Raw genomic sequence first — 21,457 nt, 5'->3', positions numbered from 1 at the left:
CAACCATTTGATATATTTAACTAAAAATTTCACCAAGGTTTGGAGATATCATGTGATGTCTCTAAATCACTTTTGTGCAATAATATATTTCCTTCATTGGATATTTTGAGTTCTACACCAAGTTTTCAAATCTGGTCCAGTGGGCAATTTTACACTACAACCTATTTAAATATTTATTTAAAACTTCTACCAAAATTAGGGGAGGTCAGTAGGAGCCTATTATTCCACTTTGTGCAAAAACCTATTTATGTTCTTTGAAAAAATTGAGTGAATCATCCTCTTTTTCATTCTGGTCCAGCCTTGTGATTTCTACTGCAACCCTATTTAATTTTGCTCCAAAGATCTTGTGTTTTCTCCTACTTGTAGACAGCCCTACCAAACCCCTAAATCCAGGAGCATGCACCCATTGGATTAATTTTGGTTCATGAAATAATGTCTTTTATTTCCTGTCCAGAATTGTAGTTTTGCAAAACTTGCACTAACAAGTTTCTCCTTTTGCCAAACTAACCCTACCACTCTCTCTTGCATCTAAGGAGACACTGATCTGGGGTTTTTGACCACTCCAAGACTTGCCTAAGTGCCCTTGGCATTTTGTCAAACACCTTATGGGCATGATCTGTTTTGGCATGAATTTTTGGTTTGCACTATGAACCTGATCCCCTGACCAAACCAGCTTGTCCATTGATCTCCTTGCAAGCCATAGCCTAGACCTGCTAACTCCCAGCTCCAACCAAGCGCTCTGGAGTGCCATGGCATTTCGCCGAGCATCTGGTGTGCGTGCGCTGGGCGCGCCCAGAGCGCGCAAATTGCAGCCACGCACACGAGCCGCCGCGTCACGCCCCTGTCTTGGCCCACACGGCAGGACCTCGCCACGCACTCCCCGCCTCGCCACAACACGACAGCCCGCCCTGGCGCCCTACAGCGCCACCGCCAGAGCACTTTTGGCGGCACGCCAGCGTCGGCAGTGCGCCTCTGCCACGGGCAGTGCCTCCCAAGCCTCTCCCGCTCGCCACCTGGCCCCTGGAGCAGTGCGAGCTCATCCGCAAGCGTGTCTGCTAGCCCTCGTCGCGGCCACGTCGCCCTAGCTACAGAGAGGCGGTTCGCCGGAGAGCTTATCCACGGCCGCCACGGAACCGCCTTGCCTCGCCTATTTAAGGAGCCCCGAGCTCGTCTCCGCACGAAGGTAGCCTCAAGCGGTCTCCAGGAAGCCCCCAGTGGCAGCCAATCGACCAGGGACGACCTTCTTCCCCGAGTCCGGCCGGTTCGGCTGCCGCCAAGTTCCGGCCGATTCTGTCGCCACCAGTGCCTCCCCCTCTCCATTCTCTCCACCAAGAGCTCTCCCTCCCTCTCGTGAGTACAACCCCACGCTCGATTTTGGTCAGAGACCACCGCAGCCCCAAACTCACTCTGCCACCGAAGCCTCCTCCGCCGCGAAGCTCGCCACCGGCAACTCCCTCCATCCCCACCGGCCTGGCGACCACCGGGAGGACCGCCCTGGAGTGGCGGATCCATCCCCGCCCTCGGGGCCCCGCGAGGAGCCGCCAGTCGCCGGCGACGATCGCCGGAGCTCCGCCTCCGCTCGGGACAGAGAAAGAAGGGGGAAAAAGAAATAGGCAAACCTGACTAATGGGCCCCCGGGACCCACTGTCAGTGTCTCACCGCGCGTCCACGTGTTTAAGTGAAGGCGTAATCCACCCCAGTACGTTTCTCCCGCTTCGAAAGCGTATTCCATTCTAAAACGTTTTTCTTTTTCTGTTTAAAATCAGATTTGACCAAAACTTTGACTGGTTATATCTTTTTAAATACAACTCCAAATGAAATGATTCTTTTTCCTACCTCTCTCAAATTTCACCTAGTTTATTTTAAGATTTATTTGAAAAAAATTCAGAACAACTTTTGGTGCTGTTTTTATTTTGTGTGTTAATTCTTTTATATTGCTAAAATAGGATTTTTGAAGAGAGGAGAAATGTTTCAAGTTTTGGAGTGCACCCTGCCTTTCCACACATTGAAGGCAAGCATTCTGAACCCCGGCATAATATTTTTGTGTGTTCAATGACACGTTCATAACATCACCTCACTTTGGAGAAACTTGGTATTTCATGTGATATGATCATATGCATGGGTGCATGTTATTGATTTCCATGCTGTTGGAAATGGACACACTTGTGATGATAATCACCCTCATGTGCCTTGCATGCATACCGGCAGGAACCCGGGAAAACCTCTGCCTTGGGTAGGCATGAGTTTGTCGCCGGTCTCCGTCGGGACGGTTATGTCTGGTATGGCATGGCAAGGTGATATGAGCGGTGACTCTGTTGGTTGAAATATATTCGTCATGCTAATCATGCAGCGAATACTTAAACCTCCTGAGTCGACCGTAGATCGAGTCTTGTGCCAGTAACCCCCATACTTGTTTTGTACTACCACTCGTCTCTACAGCAAGTAGAGTACGGTTCAGTAAGTTGTCAACCTTTTTCTAGCACACACCGTACAGAGAGGCCATGGTGGAAGATACCAGTTGTAGCTGGTAGGCAGGCCACCTGGTCCGGGGGCATGGGTGTTTCCGGTTGGGACCGAGAGGGGAGGCCACCCCTTAGAGCGCGCGATATAAATTTGATCCCATGCTACGCGAGGTTGTAGCCTCCCCACTTAGAGTTTGCTTAACAGGTGTCGTGGGTGATTCCGGACACGTGTGAGATAAGCTGGTGTGTGCAAGTTAGGTGTGTTTTCAACAAAAAGACCGTAGACGGAATTAGTCCCGATGGACTAAAGAAATCCGTTACTCGTGGGTAAAGAGTACACCCTCTGCAGAGATTAAACCTATTCGAATAGCCGTGTCCATGGTTAAGGATTACAGTCTGGGATGGGTCAAGTGTCGGTCTTAGTGTCGGTCTTCGGAGGTGAAACTATTAACCAGAACTAGAACTACTACCTGTGACTTGTGATAATTATGATTATTATTATTGTTGGCTAACCCGTGATATTATTGTTATTATCGAGTATCTCTGGGATGGTTCTACCTCCGGGATATTCACTATGATTGTTTATTTTAAAGCCCTTTGTGTGGTGTCGCTCAAATGCCCGACTGTGGCATTTCTTTTAAAGCCCTTTATGTGGTGTCGCTCAGACGCCCGACTGTGGCATTTCTTTTAAAGCCCTTTATGTGGTGTCGCTCAGACGCACGACTGTGGCATTTCTTTTAAAGCCCGTTATGTGGTGTCGCTCAGACGCCCGACTGTGGCATTTCTTTTAAAGCCCTTTATGTGGTGTCGCTAAGACGCCCGACTGTGGCTTTGCTTGTTATTTATTTCATAAATTTTTAATACTACTATGTTATTGCAATTTTATAAATAACTTGCTTGCATGCATCAGAGATTTATTTATCTTTTGTGACTGACGTCATGAGCATAAAATATTTTTAGCACATCATTGTTATATTATACCTGTGTTCATAATGTTTGCGAGTACATTCAAAGTACTCACTGGCTTGTCCCTGACTATTGTCTTGGCCAGATTTTCTTGCACGAAGAGGAGCAACGCGATGACAGCCCCGGAACCTAAGTAATGGAGATAGCAGCCTCGCGAAGATAGGAGTTAACCTGGTCAGCTGTTCCCATGGGAAATGGAGTCCCATAGAAACTGATGTTTCACAACCCGCTTCCGCCATCAACCACTAGAAACCATTTGTTGTACTCACAGGCCAGAATGGCCTTGTACTACATATTTTGTTTTCTGCTTGGAATTTTTGTATCAAGTTGGAGCCTCATCATCTAACAGTAATCCTGGGGCTGATGAGCATGACGGTCTTTTCTGGAAATTTATTACCCGGAAAAACCGGTCGTGACATTTTTCAGGGTTCGTTTGGACATTTTTATGCATTAACTGAGTTTTCTAAGCATTTTATGTGCACAATTCAAATTTGAACTACATGCACATGCTCCAGTGCATATAAATTGGTTGAAAAATCAGATGTGTGTCCTTGGGTGCATGCTTAGGTCCCATGCAAGAGACGGGATTGAATTTCAAACACCAGGGCACTGTTGATTACCGGCAAAACATTGAGACACCTAGTTTTTAAATTCTGGTAAATCCAAAACTCGTCTTAAATTCATGAAACTTGCATTGCTATCATGGAGCAGCGTCAACATGCCGTGGTGAAAATTTTGTCCCATTTATGACATGTTTGGGTATAAGCTTCTCACAAACCAGAGCTTCTCACAACAAGCATGATGGTTTCGATAGGGTACGTACCACCTTTGGGGACGGGACGATATCTGTTGCCTCTTATTGCTTTCAAAAAATTTCTAGTGTCAACATAGAACAATAGGAGTGTTGTGTTTAATCTTGGACTTTTTCGGGGTTCATTTGGCCTTTTTATAAATTAACTGGGGTTTCTAGCCATTTTATGTGCATAATTCAAATTTGAACTACAAGCACATGCTCAAATGCACCAAAGTTTGTTGAAAAATCACATGTGTGTCCTTGGGTGAATTTCTAGGTCCCATGCAAGAGATGGGAATGAAATTCAAACACCAGGGCGCTGTTGATTGTCGACAAAACGTTGAGATGCCTAGTTTTTAAATTCTAGTAAATCCAAAACTCGTCTGAAATTCATGAAACTTGGCATGCTATCATGGAGCGGCATCAACGTGTCGTGGTAAAAAATTTGTCCCATTTGGGGTAGGTTCGGGTATAAGCTTCTCACAAACCAGAGCTTCTCACAACAAGCATGATGGTTTCGATTGGGAACGTCCCATGTTTGGGGACGAAACGATATCCATTGCCTCTTATTGCTTTCAAAAATTTTCTAGTGTCAACATAGAATAACAGGAGTCTTGTGTCATTTTTTGTGATTTTTCGGGGTTCGTTTGGACATTTTTATGCATTAACTAGGTTTTCTAAGAATTTTATGTGCATAATTCAAATTCGAACTACAAGCACATGCTCCAGTGCATATAAATTGATTGAAAAATCAAATATATGTCCTTGGTGCATGCTTAGGTCCCATGCAAGAAATGGGAATGAATTTCAAACACCAGGGCACCATTGATTACCGGCAAAACATTCAGATGCCTGGTTTTTAAATTCTAGTAAATCCAAACCTCGTCTGAAATTCATGAAACTTGGCATGCTATCATGGAATGGCACACCACATACTGTGGCATTTTTCGTGTCCATTTTGAGAGAAGGCGCACTCGAATAATGACATCCAACAAAGGCATTTTGAAAAAATAGTTGTCACTTTAATATCTCAAACGTTTGTAGAATTCAAACCGTGTGCGTTCCGTTAACCATTCATGTGACGCCATGTGTCTTGGTTTTAATGGTTGTAGGAGGTGTTGTGCGGACATCAGCTTGACCTTGACTGAACGGGAGGCGCGCGAGAGGCGAGCAAGCTGTCCTCCAATGCGCAGGCTCACTAGGAAGCGTGGGAGTTGTACGCTGCGTAGGCTCACTGGGAAGCGAGCCCTTTGACTTCCATGGCCACCCGCCTTCCTATCTATTAGTGGCGCCAGAGCCGCTGTTTAATACGAGCGGCATTACTGTTCACCTCCCATTCCCCTCCCTCCCGCAGACCTCCACCAATGCCTTGGCGTAGAACGATCATCTGCCACTAGTCTTCAAGTTTGGTGAACTCGATTCTGAGCTGGAGGAGATAGAAAATAAGGAGGAATGGGGCCTCATGGACATGGCCCAGAACAAGCTGGCCGCGGCAGTTGCTGCCCCCGCTCCCGTCCCAACTCCCATCACCACGCCCGCGCCAACGACCATCCCCGTAGCATTGACGGGCTGGTCGCCGAGCACTATCACAGAGCTGGAAGCTGCGAGCGTCAGCAAGGTCTCCGTGGACCCGCGCGAGTTCGTGTACATGCCAGCACCTGCGCCCGTGCCCGTGCACGCCCCTCTACCCACCATGGCGCCGGCCCCGTGCGTTTGGCAGCACCCGCTGTGCCCATGCCCGTGTCCGTGCGCGCGCCCCCTCAGCGGCATGGGATGTTGCCGTCGACTGCTACCTCTCAGTGGCGCCAGTTGCCGTCCTCCCGCACCCTGCCGTCGATCGTGCGATGACATGATGTTTCATTTACAAGTGAAGAACATTTTGTGCTACCTTGAAGATTTCAACAACAGCATCCCGGAGGACGACAACGACGGCGCGACACGCCGCCTCCGTCGTCACCGGAAATAGTTTTTTGGGGTTTAATACTGTATCTCGAATTCTCGATCATATGAATATAAATTCGCAGTGTGACTGAATGAAAGATATGTTTTGAACGAACTTGCATTTTTCTCTCTTAATGTACAGACTTATCAAACGATTTTCTTTTGAAAAAAATTCAATGGTTTTTAAATATAAAACACTCATCACAAACGTTTTAGTTAGAACAGCTGGATGCAAACCGACAGCTTTCACAGGAAGCCGAGGGAAATTGTGTCGGGCAGGATTTCTGCATCCCTTCAGTGCAAACGGTTGTTTTGCATGACCCATGTGCAACCACGTACATACAATTGGGTAAGATTTGCATATATGTCATTTTGTGTATGTTGCCGTTTGTCAAACTGGAAAGATTGACATTTGTTTATCTCGTAACATTGCCATTTGTCAACCTTGTAACACTGCGATTTGTCAAAATATGCAGCAAAAAATCACTAGCACTATCTAATTTTTGGAACTAAAATCACTAGCACTGTTCATATGGACACCACTAGCAGGCGTGAGTTGATGGATGCATATGCAAATGTACCATTGGTTACATACAACAAGTCATCAGCCCACAACAACAATTAGGATACACATTGGATTATAGATCATTTCCAACAAAACATTCTAGTAAAGTTTTTCTCACACAACAAATAACAAAGTGATGACATGAACTTCAGCTCAACCACTTGTCGGCGTTGGAAATGCTTTCTTTGAACCAAAAGTGATTCTCTGGGAAGGGCCAGCTACTGTCAATCTCGAGACCAACGCAGGACTGATCATCCAGGCTGAAGCGGCCTATGTCAGGACCCATACTGGGACGGTAGGGAAGCATAGTAATGTCTGAGGTATAGATACAGTTGCTTCTCATAAATGGTAGTAAGGTTGTGTCAACAGTAGCTGGATCGCCTTCCACCATCATTGGATAGTTTTGTCCAAGGAAGAGCGAGTTTCCTCCAAGACTTTCAATACTGAACTAGGGAGAAGGTGTTGGCACTACTACACGAGTGACCATCCCGAATATCCTACAACGGATGTTGTAATACATCCGGAGAGTGTGACCATGCGAGACAACACCTGCTTCCTTAGTAACATCAGCAGTGCCCTGTATACAGACAAGAAGAGGTGATCCATCGGAATAAGTTGCCAGGCGCCACTGAGTATATAGGTCCTGCTCGTCCTCATGCTCGTGATCATCAGCATCGTCATCTCCCCCTTGGTTATAAATTTTTTCAAGTATAGGTGGTGGAATGTTCACAGGACCTTGGAAACACAAGAAGGTTAATTAGTAAAGGGAAACTAGCTAACCCGCATGCATGTGGATGAAACAATTATAATTACGGTGGAAGACAAACGTACCGAAATCATAAGGATTCCATGCAAAAACAATGCCACGAGTGGTGGCAGCAAACACAAGACCCTCGTATTGAATTGCATCACAGTACTCATCCGTATATACAAACTGATTTTCGAGCAATATCCATCGAGTCGAACTATGAAGGAAGGCAACAATCTCGTCGAAGATAGCGACAACACAAGCATTCCTATAACCCCAAGAGTGGTTGGGAACTCGACAAATTGCTATCTTCCGTAGACGACAGTCACCATGATCGTAGTTGAACATACTTAGAATACATGTGTGCTCAATCTCTGGGCATTATGAGATTTTTGGAAGTGGAACCCGGTAACGAGTGTACACATTCACAAGTTCCCACTCGCAGTTGTACCCAATATGAACAACCCAATCTCCATTAGCGCCTGCCCAAGCCTTGTCCTCAAGAGATGGCATCTTAACATCATACGTGTCATTATCAAGCGGCATCAACTTGCACATGGCGAGGCTTCCCTCTACCCCGCACCAGTTAGCAGGGTCATGGTGAAGAATATATGGGAGATCAAACCGCTCCTGGACCACGTCATCATTGTAATGATGTTATTAGTTGAGTCGAGAATGGTCTTGAAAAAACCTGCCATGCTAGCCGAGGTGATGACGTCACACCGATCAATGAGTTCCTCCACCACGTCATCATTCAGATCGGGCAAGAATAACGGGGTCGTTTCTGGCCTATTCCCTCCATGGAGAAGATGATCGAACAATGGCAAAAGGAAGGGTGAAGGCAAATGGAGGGAGGAAGAGCGTGCGACAGCAGTTCCAGATCAAGAGGGGAAGGCGAAGAGGCGGTTGACGGTTGCCACGGTACAAGAAGAGGCTAGCGGGGAGCGAACGGTTGCCACAGAGGTCACACACTGGCGACAAGGCCAAGTGAATCGCATGCCATATATCGCACACACCTTGATCTGGCTGACCGTTTCTTTTGTGTTGCCTAATCACAAATAGTTCATCCGAGTGAACCGTATGCTGTACATTGCACACACCTTCATCTGGCTGCCTGTTTTTTTGTGTTGCCTAATCACAAACAGTTCATCCGAGTGAACCGCATGTTGTATATCGCAGACACCTTGATCTGGCTGCCCGTTTCTTTTGTGTTGCCTAATCACAAACAGTTCATCTGAGTGAACCGTATGGTGTGTATCCCACACGCCTTCATCTGGCTGCCAGTTTCTTTTATTCCTCCTCATTGCAAAAAGTTAATTGAACTGAACCGTATGCCCTTCATCACACATGCAACTAAAATCTGAACCGTACTTGATGCATCCGTCGTCGCAAATGTTTTATAAATTTTTGACGGTTTTCGTACAACACCGTTTGCGATTATTGCATCACACATAGTTTCTCGAAGGGTCTCTGATCGTAGTGTCGCATTAGCAGCACCCTGAAGTAGTGGCTTCACTGAGATCTTTCACTGAAAAATTCTTATTCGAGTATCCTTTTATCCTATCCAGAAATTCTATATCATTTCCAATCAACAATATGTCATCCACATATACTAATGTTACACAACTCCCACTCACTTCTTGTAAATACAGGCTTCACCGTAAGTCTGTATAAAACCATATGCTTTGATCACCTCATCAAAGCGTATATTCCAACTCTGAGATGCTTGCACTAGTCCATAGATGGAGCACTGGAGCTTGCACACTTTGTTAGCACCTTTAGCATCGACAAAACCTTTTGGTTGCATCATATACAACTCTTCTTTTAAAAAATCCATTAAGGAATGAAGTTTTGACGTCCATTTGCCAGTTTTCATAAAATGCGGGAATTGCTAACATGATTCAGGTAGACTTAAGCATCGCCATGGGTGAGAAAGTCGCATCGTAGTCAACCCCTTGAACTTGTCAAAAAACCTTTCGCAACAAGTCGAGCTTTGTAGAGAGTAACATTACCATCAGCGTCAGTCTTCTTCTTGAAGATCCATTTATTTACTATGGCTTGTCGGTCATCGGACAAGTCCACCAAAGTCCATACATGGATCCTATCTCAGATTTCATGGCCTAAACCATTTGCCAGAATCTGGTCTCATCATAGCTTCTTCATAGTTCATAGGTTTGCTGTTGTCCAACAACATGACTTGCAGGACATGATTGCCATACCACTCTGGTGCGGATCATGCTCTAGTCGACCTACGGGGTTCAGTAGCAACTTGATCTGAAGTTTCATGATCATCATCATTAGCTTCCTCTCAAGTTGGTGTAGGCATCATGGGAACTGATTTCTCTAATGTGCTACTTTCCAAATTAAGAAAAGGTACAATTACCTAATCTAGTTCTACTTTCCTCCCACTCACTTCTTTCGAGAGAAACTCCTTCTCTAGAAAGGATCCATTCTTGGCAACAAAGATCTTGCCTTCGGATCTGTGATAGAAAAAGTACCCAATTGTTTCCTTAGGGTATCCTATGAAGACGCACTTCACCGCTTTTGGTTGGAGCTTTTCAGGATGAAGCCTTTTGACATAATTGTCACATCCCCAAACATTTAAGAAATGACAGCTTAGGTTTCTTGCCAAACCATAGTTCATACGGTGTCGTCTCAATGGATTTAGATGGTTCCCTATTTAACGTGAATGCAACTTTCTCTAATGCATAACCCCAAAACGATAGTGGTAAATCAGTAAGAGACATCATAGAATGGCCCATATCCTATAAAGTATGGTTACGATGTTCGGACACACCATTACACTGTTGTGTTCTAGGTGGCGTGAGTTGTGAAACAACTCCACATTATTTTAAATGAAGGCCAGACTCGTAACTCAAATATTCGCTTCCGTGATCAGATCGTAGAAACTTTATTTTCTTGTTATGATGATTCTCCACTTCACTCTGAAATTCTTTGAACTTTTCAAATGTTTTAGACTTGTGTTTCATCAAGTAGATATACCCATACCTACTCAAATCATCTGTGAAGGTTAGAAAATAATGATACCCGCCGCGTGCCACAACACTCATTGGACCGCATACATCGGTATGTATTATTTCCAATAAGTCATTAGCTTGCTCCATTGTTCCGGAGAACGTAGTTTTAGTCATCTTGCCCATGGGGCATGGTTCGCAAGCATCAAATGATTCATAATCAAGTGATTCCAAAAGTCCATCCGCATGGAGTTTCTTCATGCGCTTTACACCAATATGACCAAACCGGTAGTGCCACAAGTATGTTGCACTATCATTATCGACTTTGCATCTTTTGGCATCAATATTATGAATATGTGTATCACTACGATCGAGATTCAATAAACCATTTACATCGGGTGTATGACCATAGAAGGTTTTATTCATGTAAACAGAACAACAATTATTCTCTGATTTAAATGAATAACCATATTGCAATAAAGATGATCTAATCATATTCATGCTCAACGCAAACACCAAATAACATTTATTTAGGTTCAACTCTAATCTCAAAGGCAAAGAGAGTGTGCGATGGTGATCGTATCAACCTTGGAATACACATCGTCTCCTTGTCCTTAACTAGTCTATGTTCATTCTGCAACTCCTGTTTCGAGTTACTAATATTAGCAACTAAACCGGTATCAAATACTCAGGGGTTGCTACGAACACTAGTAAAGTACACATCAATAACATGTATATCAAATATACCTTTGTTCACTTTGCCATCCTTCGTATCTGCCAAGTATTTGGGGCAGTTCCGCTTCCAGTGACCATTCCCTTTCCAGAAGAAGCACTCAGTTTCAGGCTTGGGTCCAGCTTTGGGATTCTTCATGTGAGTGGCAACTTGCTTGCCATTCTTCTTGAAGTTCCCTTTCTTTCCCTCGCCCTTTTTCTTGAAACTAGTGGTCTTGTTGACCATCAACACTTGATGCTCTTTCTTGATTTCTACCTTCCCTGATTTCAGCATCGCGAAGAGCTCGGGAATCATTTTCGTCATCCCTTGCATATTATAGTTCATCATGAAGTTCTTATAGCTTGGTGATAGTGACTAGAGAACTCTGTCAATCACTATCTTATCTAGAAGATTAACTCCCACTTGATTCAAGCGATTGTAGTACCCAGACATTCAGAGTACATGCTAACTGGCTCAGTTATTCTCCTCCATCTTGTAGGCAAAGTACTTGTGAGAGGTCTCATACCTCTCAACATAGGCATGAATCTGAAATATCAATTTTCAGCTTCTTGGAACATCTCAAAACATTTTTGAAGTCCCGGTTGTAAGCCATAATATATGGCGCACTAAACTATCAAGTACTCATCATATCGAGCTTGCAAAACATTCATAACGTCTGCATCTACTCCTGCAATAGGTTTGTCACCTAGCGGTGCATCAAGGACATAATTCTTCTGTGCAGTTGTGAGGGTAATCCTTAGATCATGGACCCAGTCCGCACTATTGTTACTATCATCGTTCAACTTAGTTTTTTCTCTAGGAACATATCAAAAAAATATGGGAGCTATATCGAAGCTATACAACATAGATATGCAAAAACTATCAAGACAAAGTTCATCATAAATTAAGTTCAATTAATCAAATTACTAAAGAACTCCCACTTAAATAGACATCCCTCGAGTCATCTAAGTGATACGTGATCCAAATTAACTAACCCATGTCCGATCATCACGTGAGATCGGGTAGTCATCAATGGTGAACATCTCTATGTTGATCATATCTACTATATGATTCACATTCGACCTTACGGTCCCCAGTGTTCCGAGGCCATGTCTTTACATTCTAGGCTTGTCAAGTTTAACCCAAGTATTCTGCATGTGTAAAACTATCTTACACCCGTTGTATGTGAACGTAGAGTCTATCACACCCGATCATCACGTCGTGTCTCGAAACGACGAACTGTAGCAATGGTGCATACTCAGGGAGAACACTTTTAATTTGAAATTTAGTGAAGGGGTCATCTTATAATGCTACCATCGTTCTAAGCAAAATAAGATGCATAAAAGATAAACATCACATGCAATCAAAATATGTGACATGATATGGCCATCATCATCTTGTGCTTTTGATCTCCATCTCCAAAGCAATGCCATGATATCCATCGTCACTGGCTTGACACCTTGATCTCCATCGTAGTGTCATTGCGTCGAGGTCGTCACGCCAACTATTGCTTCTACAACTATCGCTAACGCATAGTGATAAAGTAAAGCAATTACATGGCGCTTGCACTTCATACAATAAAGAGACAACCCTAAGGCTCCTACCAGTTGTTGATATTACAAAACGTGATCATCTCATACATCAACATATATCACATCATATCTTGACCATATCACATCACATCATAGCATGCCCTGCAAAAACGAGTTAGACGTTCTCTACTTTGTTGTTGCAAGTTTACGTGGCTGCTACGGGCTTTCAGCAAGAACCGTTCTTACCTACACAAAAATCACAACGATGTTTCAACAAGTTTGTTGTTTTAACCTTCTTCAAGGAGCGGTCGCAGTCAAATTCGATTCAACTAAAGTAGGAGAAATAGACACTCGCCAACCACCTTTATGCAAAACTAGTTGCATGTCTGTCAGTGGAACCGGTCTCATGTGCGTGGACATGTAAGGTTGGTCCAACCCACTTCATCCCACAATACCGCCGAATCAAAATAAGATGTTGGTGGTAAGCAGTATGACTATCACCGCCCACAACTCTTTGTTTTCTATTCGTGCATATCATCTATACATTGACCTGGCTCATGATGCCACTGTTGGGAATCGTTGCATGGAAAACAAAAAAAATTCTACGCACATGCAATGATCTATCCATGGAGATGCATAACAACGAGGGAGAGAGTGTGTCCACGTACCCTCGTAGACCGTAAGCGGAAGCGTTTCACAACGCGGTTAGTCAAACTTTCTTGCCGCTCCACCGATCGAGTACCGAACATACGGCACCTCCGAATTTTACACATGTTCAGCCCGGTGAAGTCCCTCACCTTATTAATCCATCAAGACGTTGAGGTAGTAGATGAGTTTCGTCATCACGACGGCGCGATGACGGTGATGGTGAAGTGTGATCTCTGCAGGGCTTCGCCTAAGCACTACGAAAATATGACCGGAGGTGTAAACAGTGGAGGGGCGCCGCACACGGCTAGGCACTTGTCTGTTATGTGGTAGGCGCCCCCACCCACATATATATAGGTGGGAGGGAGGGAGTGTAGCGGCCCGATCCCAATGGACCGAAGTCTGTGTGCTTAAGGTCATCCCTAGATCGGTATTGCTGACACACACAGTACTCGAGGATTTATAGCAGAGTTCAATCACATACTTATTACATCAAGAGTCTCATAAAGATTACTTAATACAATAATATGGCTGAAGGCCATCTAAACAAAATAACCGTGGAAGCTTCGAAGATAAATAAGTCCATCCAACTCCACGACAAAACTCAGTTCATGACAACGGCCTATCGCACCTTACTCTTTGTCTGAAAATTCTGCAACATGAGTGTCAGTGGGAACGACACCTATGGGATCACAAGAATCCCTACTACGGTTAGCGGGGCGCGGGGTCGTGAGAAGAGCGGATCTAACAGGTAACACACGGTTCGTTTATCCAGGTTCAGGCCGCGAGGATGCATAAAACCCTACTCCTACTTTGGTGGATTGTATATCTGTGTTCTTGAGCTAGCTATGGGGCGTGAGGAGCTCCAAAAGGACGAATCCTTCTCCTGGTCGCCTCGGGCCTCCTTTTATACAAAAAAGGGGTTGCCACAGTGGCACACAGGAGGTAGAAAGGGTACAGTGATGCGAGGTTATCCCTCGCATTACATAACAAGGTGCATTTAACGCGTCTTGCTTAGGTGTCCTTGCTTTATCGGGGACGGGGGAGAAACATGTCTTGTCCATGGCCGCTCCTTCTTGTGTCGACACGCGCCCTGGCCAGCAACGCCTGCGATGCCACGTAGGTAGGCAGGCAGCTGAGGTGGCGCAGTGGTGGGTCTTCACAGAGATCTGCATGCCGCCACGCAGGTGCCTGCCCAGCTGGTTGGGCGGCAGCTGCATGCGAACGGCGGTGGAGGTTTAATCTGCATGGGCATGATGGTGGCCCTGCGGGTGTCCTCGGTAAGGGCCTTGCCGGGGCCCCAGCAAGGGTCTTGCCGAGGCGCCTGTTGTCATCCCCGGCAAGGCGCTTGCCGAGGGACTTGTGGTCTTCCTCGGCTAGGATCCCACCAAGGGTTGTTGTCTCCTTAGTGCGTATCTGATCTTGAATGTCTTCACGAAGATCTGCATGCCGCCATGGGGATGTCTCCTGAATCCTTGCCCTTTGGGGGCAGTGACTCAAGGGTGATTTGTTCCGTAGGCGCGGGACGAGTCGTCGTGGCAAGGGTCTTGCCGGGGCTGCTAGAACTGTCTCCCGGCAAGGATCTTGCCGGGGGAGTCCGCTTCGTCCCCTTTGCTCTTCGTGGTGTTGGCCTTGGCGTCGTAGTTCTCTTGAGCTTCGGTCTTACCCTGGCTCACCTCCCTTGCCTTGCTTGGTGTGGTGGTGCCCGTGGCTCAGACTACCCGTGCACAGTTATAGGGGTACAAAAAGTGTACCCCTCTTTTTGTACACCGACAGGAGCCCCCGGGCCTGGTCCACACATAAGCGCGGCGCGTTGTTGGGCTAGGCCCAAAAACAGTGCGCAGGCAGGCGGGGCGGTTTTTACCATTGTAAGATTCTTCACGCGCTGCGCTTCCCACGACTCCCGCACGTGGCGCGGCGTGGGGAGGCGCGTGTGACGTGGGCGGCATGCATGGGGTTGGTTCCTGTAGGCATGTGTCACATCATAGTAAAGGGTTGGTTCACGCCTTCCCCATAAACAGAGGGAGGCGTGGAGGCGCGGCGCATTTACTGAATGGGGCTGAGGCGCGGTCTTCAAGGCGTCCACTCCCCACGATCAGGGGGTGGAGAGTGGTCGTCTCACCCGTCCCCTCGGTTCTGCACATCCGCCACGTGTCTCCCATGCGCCTGGGGTGGCAAATGGTGGAGGCGGGAAACCGGGCCATCGCTGGTTGGGGCGGCGGGTCGGTCCTGGCTCCCTGCCTTCCGTATCTTGATTGTAAGAGCGGGGCGGCCGAGCCCCAACCCCGATCCTTTATAAAGAGCGGGAGGGGGATGGCGTCCCGCATTCTTTCATCTTCTTCTTCCTTCAGCTTCTGCTCCTCCCTTCCATCCGTCATGGAGAGAGGGAATCCCGGTCCTTCAACAGTGGCGGCGAGGGTCGCTGCTCGACAACGCGTCCCTCCTTCTCCTGCGCCTACGGTGGCAGAGCCAGCCGCGAGGGGAAGGGGGAGGGGGCGAGGCCGTGGGCGAGGCCGTGGCGCTCGGGGAAGAGGAGGACGGGGTGGTGCGTCGGCCTCGCCTCCACCAGCAGCTCCTCCTCCCATGAAGGGCCATGTTGGGGATGACCCTTGTGAGTTCTTCGTCAGGCTGCACCGGCCGCCGCACCGTCGCCTTCGTCTCCCGACTCCATTTGCGCGGGAGATGGAGCTGGATCCATCGGAGTCGTTGGGGCTGCACATGAGGGGCTGCGGGATCAGTGGCACGCGGGTCCGCGTCGACTTCCCCGCCCCTCACATGATGTATCTTTGTCGGGGATGGAAGACGTTTGCTCATATCCACCGCTTGACGGAGGAGCTCACTCTCCATTTTAGGCTGATGGAGGGTGGCCTTCTCTCCATCAAGGTCTTCGGGTTCTTTGTGACCCATGCAAGGTGCTGCGTGGAGAGCTCTTCCGATAGTGAAGACTCCTCCTCGGGCAGGAGTGACGAGGAGGACAGCGGCAGCGACGACGAGGGTAGTAGGCGGCAGGATGACAGGTCCGATTAGGTGTCGGGTGCCGCTCCGTGTGGCACCGGCGACCCCATCATCCGTGTCGCCGGCTCCTTGAACTTCTCGGGGTCGTCTCCTTGGGCGGCTGGCGTTGGGAGGCTGCGGAAGAGGAAGAGGGCGGGCGGCACGGCCGTCAAGTCGGAGTACGCGGGCACCAACGCCTTCGACGCGTGCTGACGTCCTGCCGCCTCGTCTTCGAGCTCTGCTTCTGGCGCCGCCATCACCATCCATCCTTTGGACGGCCACCAAGATGTTCTCTTGGTGTCTTCTGCCACCCGTAGCTCGCCTAGGCGCCCCTTTTGTCCCTTTCGCCTCCTTGACCTGCCTCCTAAGGAGAGGGACAAGAAAGGGATTACGGGCACCTTATCTCTTTTTAGTTTGTAAGCCTTCGGGCCTTTGTTGAATTTAAAACTTGTAATCCCATCATTCATGTTTTTCATTCCCTATGGACTGTACCTGAGTGGAATGTTTTTAATGAAAAAGGGATGCTTGCCAGGTCATTTGTTTGCGGGTGGAACCCATGACAAGGAGTAAATCCTTGATATCCTCAAGATAAACATTTCCTTGACCGGCAACAGGCCTTGTCGTCTCCCCACTTCGCCTGACCTTCCTCACGCCTTTGGTGGAGGCAGAGATGAGGCGGGTTTAGGCTCCTTGTTTCATCCTTTCGCTGTCGCGACTACGACCAAACTTGGCCCCAGGAACGAGCCCTAGGGCCTAGAGTTATGGGAGCACGGTAGCTTAGGGGAAAACGAGGTTTCACATACCTCAGCCCATAATGGAATGCATGATAAGGGATGAAGAACTTATCTGAAGCTGCAGTCCCCGGCAACCCTAGTTCGCCGTGGGTGAATTTTGCTCTTGCAGCCCCCGGCAATACTGGCTTGCCGGGGGCTAGATGCTGGTCTGTTCCTCTTTTTTTCCTCCCCAAGTGGTTCGGCATGGATATCCGTGTGTCCTGTGAACCAAAGAAGACAAAAGAAAGACAAAGATATGCACACTCGACCTCTAAGCTAGGGGTTAGTCGCCGCTAAGCACTATCAACCCTAACGAAGGACGAGACTCGACCTAGCATGCATGATATAACTTAGGACGCCAGCGCTTCATTTACTTATGCTCAGGGTCTGCGCCTGGCTTTGTACAAAGGGTTACATGCGTCATTGGCAAGGCTCGTACAAAAGGTGGCTTGCCGGGGGGGCCCGGCAAGCCGCGCCTCACGGGTAAAACTAGCGAAGACGCTCAATGTTCCAGGAGTTACTCACCGGAATGGCATCTTCGGTCTCCAGGCGGACTACGCCGGGCCTGGTGACTCATATTACCCGATAAGGGCCTTCGCACTTCGGCGTGAACTTGTTGGAATTCTCGGCCGATTGAACATGCCGAAGAACAAGGTCGCCTTCCTCAAAGCTTCGGGCATGAACCTTGCGGCTATGGTAGCGGCACAAGGCTTGCTGGTAGCGCGCTGCTATCACAGCTGCCCGAAGACGATCTTCCTCAAGGAGCGTTGCGTCATCTTGCCGCAATTGCTCTTGCTCAAGCTCGTCATAAGCGAGTACTCGAGGTGACCCGTATATGAGTTCCGTGGGGAGAACTGCTTCTGCCCCGTATACTAGGGCAAAGGGTGTCTGGCCGGTGGCTCGATTTGGTGTCGTTTTGATTGACCAAAGAACCGCCCGCAATTCATCAATCCAGTGCCTTCCACTCTTGCGCAGCCTGTCAAAGGTCTTTGTCCTTAAGCCTCGCAGTACTTCAGCGTTTTCCCTCTCAACTTGACCATTGCTTCATGGGTGAGCAACGGAAGCGAAACAGACTTTGCTACCGAGGTCTTGGGTATATTGCATGAAGGTGCAGCTTGTGAACTGTGTACCGTTGTCGGTGATGACCCTGTTGGGTACACCAAAACGGCACACTAGTCCCTTGAAGAATTTGACGGCTGACTGTGATGTGACCTTCCTCACTGCTTCCACTTCTGGCCACTTTGTGAACTTGTCGATTGCAACGTACAAGTACTCAAAGCCCCCGACAGCGCGGGGGAAAGGGCCCAGTATGTCGAGCCCCCAGACCGAGAAAGGCCAGGAGAGAGGAATGGTTTGAGGGGCTTGAGCTGGCTGATGAAGCTTCTTTGAATGGAACTGCCACGCTTCACACCGGGTGACTAGTGTCGTCGCATCCTGGAGGGCAGTGGGCCAGAAGAAGCCTTGCCAAAATGCCTTGCCGGCAAGGGATCTTGACCCTATGTGGGATCCACATATGCCTCCATGTATCTCTGCCAACAACCCCGGCCCTTCCTCTTGAGGGATACACTTCAATTTCACACCGTTCGACCTCTTTCTGTACAGGACGTCATCAACGAACTGGTACATAGCAGATCCACGGGCTACTTTTCCGCTTCTTCCTGCTCTTTAGGAAGTTCCCCAGTTTGGAGGAATAGGACGGTATGCTGTGCCCATGCTGGAGCCTGGGGCTCGACGGCGAGGACTAAAGGCGTTTCCTCCGCTACAGGAGCGGCTGTCTCGACGGCAAGAGCTCGATGCTCCGCCGGAGCTAGCCGTCCCGTGGTGGGCTCAGTATCTCCGGCAACATCCTTGCCGGCGGCTCCGTGGAGCTTGGTGGGAAAGTACTTGCCGGGCCCTGATTTCCTTCTCTTGTTTTACTCTGTTGATGGATCAACGGATGGTTGAGTTAGCTGAAGCACAAAGGTACCTGGTTCCACAGGTAGCTTGAGGGCAGCGTGTTTTGACAGATAATCGGCGATATCATTCTCCGCTCGGGGAACGTATTCTGCCTGTATACTGTCAAAACGCTCTTCCAACTTTCTCACTTGACTTAGGCCTTCATCAACGGGCTCTGGTAATCCTTGTTGACTTGCTTGACGACAAGTTGCGAGTCACCTCTGACGACGAGTTTCTTGATTCCGAGGTCCGCCGCGATCCTAAGACCGGCAAGCAGCCCTTCGTACCCAGCCGTATTGTTTTTTGACACCTCCCTAGGGAAGTGCATCTGGATCACGTACTTGACGCACGCCCTAGCCAGCGACGCTTGCGATGCCACGTAGGCAGGCAGGCAGCTGAGGTGGCGCAGTGGTGGGTCTTCATGGAGATTTGCATGCCGCCACACAGGTGCCTGCCTAGCTGGTTGGGTCGGCAGCTGCATGCGAACGGCGGTGGATGTTTAGTCGGCGTGGGCCTGATGGTGGCCCTGCGGGTGTCCTCGGTAAGGGCCTTGCCGAGGCGCCTGTTGTCATCCCCGGCAAGGCGCTTGCCGGGGGCCTTGTGGTCTTCCTCGGCTGGGATCCCACCAAGGGTTGTTGTCTCCTTAGTGCGTATCTGATCTTGAATGTCTTCATGAAGATGTGCATGCCGCCACGGGATCCCTTTGGGGGCAGTGGACTCAAGGGTGATTCACTCTGTAGGCGCGGGACGAGTCGTCGCGGCAAGGGTCTTGCCGAGGCTGCTAGAACTGTCTCCCGGCAAGGATCTTGTCGGGGTTGTCCGCTTCGTCCCCTTTGCTCTTCGTGGTCTTGGCCTTGGCGTCGTAGTTCTCTTGAGCTTCGGTCTTACCCTGGCTCACCTCCCTTGCCTTGCTTGGTGTGGTGGTGCCCGTGGCTCAGGCTGCCCGTGCACAGTTATAGGGGTACAAAAAGTGTACCCCTCTTTTTGTACACCGACAATGAGACGTTGCAGTGTGTAGGTCCGCACATGGAATATGCTGGCAGGATCACACTATAGAGCAATGATGAAATAATAGCTATCACTTCATGCAAATTTGGCTGTTGGAGGCTCTAGGTTTAGATTTGCATAAAGCTAATTTTTCTCGACAACAAAGGAATATATTTTATTTAACTACCAAGTTTATGCCATTATTGAGAAGGTTCCCCCAACTCAGTCCCAAAATTACAATCTAATAATATTAATAACGCAACAAATTCATTAAGTAAAGTGACGACATCAATCAATAACTAAAATACCAGATACTCAAGATGTCCATAACCGGGGACACGGCTAATCATGATTAGTTTGTACACTCTGTAGAGGTTTGCGCACTTTTCCCCACAAGACTCAACCACCTCCATGATCGGAAGATCGAGACACGGTCTTTCTGAAGCATTAACTCTTTACTCTGGGTAGACAGTTACACCTACTTTCTCCTACATCTGCTAGCCTACCATTGAAAGAGGTCACACAACTTAATCAACTATTCCAGAGCCCATAATGGCTTGTGGCTGCACATGGAAGTTTCGAGCATGAATAATCTTATGATCCCTTTGAGCCTAGGTGGCATTCCATAGGATGGTCACACGGGTACTCCGGGATATCCTAGGAAAACACTGGATTCCCCAGGTGCCCGCAACCAATCCACCCATATGTGTATTACAGTAGCCACCTAAGTTTCCCTTAGTTAATATTACTCTCGCAACTTTCATGATTCTCACATACCAATCCCCATCTACGAGCATGGCTAAGCAATATGAGCATAACGTATATTCCCTGGGTGTTTCAAGGATCACAGGTTCCTACCTCATGAACTACATATCAGTGCCCCAATTCCCAATCCTACTCATGCAGATTTATAGAGGTGAACTAATGCATAGTAGAACTGGGTATAGAAAAGTATGACCAAAATGTAACTTGCCTTGCTGACGATCGGTAAACCCTAGAGATTTGTAATAGCAAGCTTCACACTCCAGAAAATCTATCATAGACAAACAATAGCATACATAAGCACTCAAGCATAAGATGCAAATGTAAAACCAAATAAAAAGATCTAAACAGAAAGTTCAAGTGAAGAGCTTTGATTTATAAAAAGAATCAATCAAATCGGAGATATGAAACTCAAGTTACGATCAAAAGAAGTGCAAATTAAAATCTGTTTGAAACCAAATTTTATACTTTCAAAAACATGTTTAAGTTTATCATCTGAACAGAGGGGATCATAACAAAGAATTTGGCGTTGGTTTCGTTGGATTTGGATAAACGAGCAAAAAGTTGTGAGAGTTTAAAAACCAGGGACTAATCTGCAAAGAAAATAATCATGGATAGGTCCCTGGCCGAAAATAAACAAAAAAGAAAAATCTATCGGACGAATGTC

The sequence above is a fragment of the Triticum aestivum genome, chromosome 2A, assembly GCF_018294505.1.
Source record: "Triticum aestivum cultivar Chinese Spring chromosome 2A, IWGSC CS RefSeq v2.1, whole genome shotgun sequence".
In the NCBI taxonomy this organism is placed as follows: domain Eukaryota; kingdom Viridiplantae; phylum Streptophyta; class Magnoliopsida; order Poales; family Poaceae; genus Triticum; species Triticum aestivum.
This window is presented reverse-complemented; position numbering follows the sequence as displayed.